Source organism: Nanorana parkeri, unplaced genomic scaffold (genome assembly GCF_000935625.1).
Source record: "Nanorana parkeri isolate BGI_ZX_2015 unplaced genomic scaffold, ASM93562v1 scaffold622, whole genome shotgun sequence".
Taxonomy (NCBI): Eukaryota; Metazoa; Chordata; class Amphibia; order Anura; family Dicroglossidae; genus Nanorana; species Nanorana parkeri.
In genome coordinates, this window is record NW_017306890.1 from 716,757 (window position 1) to 719,690 (window position 2,934).

Genomic DNA, 2,934 nt, shown 5'->3' on the forward strand with positions numbered 1-2,934 from the left:
TTATCACTAGGGGGATCTCCAGCAGGAGGAAGGAGGTCCTGATCCCTCTATATAGATCTTTATTATCACTAGAGGGATCCCCAGCAGGAGGAAGGAGGTCCTGATCCCTCTATATACAGTGAGGAAAATAATGATTTGCTCCCCTGCAGATTACAAAGAGATGAAAGGTCAATCATTTTTATCACAGGTGTATTATAAATGATAGAGACAGAATTATAAATTGAGTTGCAGTTAGGGGAGTAAAATAAGAATTTGATCCCCGAGCAGAACATGACTTAGTACTTTGTGGAGAAACCCTGATTGGGGAGCACAGAGGTGAGACGTTTCCTGGGGGGACCCTTGTTGGGGAGCACAGAGGTGAGACGTTTCCTGGGGGAACCCTTGTTGGGGAGCACAGAGGTGAGACGTTTCCTGGGGGAACCCTTGTTGGGGCGCACAGAGTTGAGACGTTTCCTGGGGGGACCCTTGTTGGGGCGCACAGAGGTGAGACGTTTCCCGGGGGAACCCTTGTTGGGGAGCACAGAGGTGAGACGTTTCCTGGGGAACCCTTGTTGGGGAGCACAGAGGTGAGACGTTTCCTAGGGGGTCCCTTGTTGGCGAGCACAGAGTTGAGACGTTTCTTGGGGAACCCTCGTTGGGGAGCACAGAGTTGAGACGTTTCCTGGGGGGACCCTTGTTGGGGACCACAGATGCGAGATGTTTCCTGGGGAACCCTTGTTGGGGAGCACAGAGTTGAGAAATTCCTGGGGAACCCTTGTTGGGGAGCACAGAGTTGAGACGTTTCCTGGGGGGACCCTTGTTGGGGAGCACAGAGTTGAGATGTTTCCTGGGAAACGCTTCTTGGGATTGGTTTCCAGGGTTGCAGACATCTCAGGAGGAATTTTTGTCCCTTTACAGATCTTCTCTAAATCCTTCAGGTTTCTTGGCTGTTGCTCGGCAACTCGAAGTTTAAGCTCCTCCCATAAATGTTCTATAGGATGGAGGTCTGGAGACTGGCTGGGCCACTCCATGAACTTAATGTGCTTCTTCTTGAGCCGCTGCTTTGTTGCCTCGGCGGTATGTTTTGGGTCATTGTCATGGTGAAAGACCCGTCCACGACCCATCTTCAGCGTTCTATAAGGAGGTTCTCATCCAAGATTTTACAATACGTGGCCCCGTCCATTGGCCCCTCAACGTGGCAAAGTCGGCCTGTACCTTTAGCAGAGAAACAGCCCCAAAGCATAATGTCTCCCCCTCCGTGCTGGTCTGTAGGGACGGTGTTCTTAGGGTCATAGTCAGCATTTTTCTTCCTCCAAGCACAGCGATTCATCAAGGCTGCTTGTAGCCTCCTCCAGAGGCCCATGTGACAGGGTGACAACGCAAGAGAAGAACTGGGAGACAGGAACAGACCATTGTCACCCTATAACAGGAAGTCTCTGAAGGACCTTAAGGGATATAAAAGCTTCAGAGGGAAAAAGACTGAAAACTCCTTTTGGAATGACATTACCGTGTTACTAACGATGTGAGACTTTAGGATTCCGGTTTTCTGCTACCGTGGCACATTTTCCTGGCTGGAATCTTCCTTAAACAGATGCAAGCTGTTAGCCCAGAACATGCACAGTGTTCATATGTTCTCATTCCTGTCCCCCGGCTTCCTAATTGACGCAAAGTCACTAATTCTCATTATGCGGCGTTTCCCAAGACATTAGAATTCTTCCCAAACTTTGATAGGAGGCTCTTTATTGTTGGGCTCGCGATGGAGCTTTTAAAAAATGTATATCTTGTGAATACTTCGGGAACCTTGACGGGTTCCATCGTATGCTCCTAACTCAATTTTGGATGAATAATTAGCTGAATCCATCTGGCAATGTATCCCTGTCGAGGAGAGTAATCAAGGGGATCCGAAGGGAGGTGACGGAGGGACACCTAGTGGTGGTTTGAGGTAAGGCCGGGCGCTGGAGGTTATACAGGAGGACACATTGCTGGATGGTGTCAGCGTCTGTCCCCCAAATGCCAGAAGGATGTTTGTTCTCATCTCCGGGGTTCTGTGATAACAGTTTAGAATCCTCTTCTTATTCTTCTTTCTCACATGCGAATGACATCAAGAACATTGTTTTGTTTTTGTATCTAAAGAACACAAATGTCATGTAATGGATGATTGCCTCCATGACTAACAGAACTGAAATCCAATGAATGAACGGGGGTGGGCCAGGGACAGTCAGGCAGGGGAGGAAAGGGCTTAGATGATGCTGAATGTCTTTATTACAGGAGGGGACAGAGACAAGACCAGTCACCCTGCACAAGGAAGGAGAGCAGCAGTGAGCGGTCTTTATTACAGGAGGGGGAGGAGACAAGACCAGTCACCCTGTACAAGGAGAGAGAGTAGCAGTGACCGGTCTTTATTACAGGAGGGGGTGGAGACAAGACCAGTCACGCTGCACACGGAGGGAGAGTAGCAGTGACCGGTCTTTATTACAGGAGGGGGAGGAGACAAGACCAGTCACCCTGCACAAGTAGAGAGAGTAGCAGTGACCAGTCTTTATTACAGGAGGGGGCTGAGACAAGACCAGTCACGCTGCACAAGTAGAGAGAGCAGCAGTGAGCGGTCTTGATTACAGGAGGGGGCGGAGACAAGACCAGTCACCCTGCACAAGGAGAGAGAGCAGCAGTGAGCGGTCCTTATTACAGAAAGGCATAGATGATGCTGGATGTCCTCCAGCCAGGAAATGAGGCGGGCTCTGTCTGACTTGCTGCAGCTTCTAATGCACATTGTGAGAAGTTCCCAGTGTGCAGTGAAAGGAAGAGGAAGAGGAGAGGAGCCGGTACAAGACTGCAGCAGATCAGCGGCGGCAGCTGTGAGTTTCTCTCCTGAGAATGTAATATTCAGACTCTCCTGTGAGTTGCTCGGTGTTCATGGAAAGACATTTTTATAAAGTATCGGATGGAGTTGTGTTG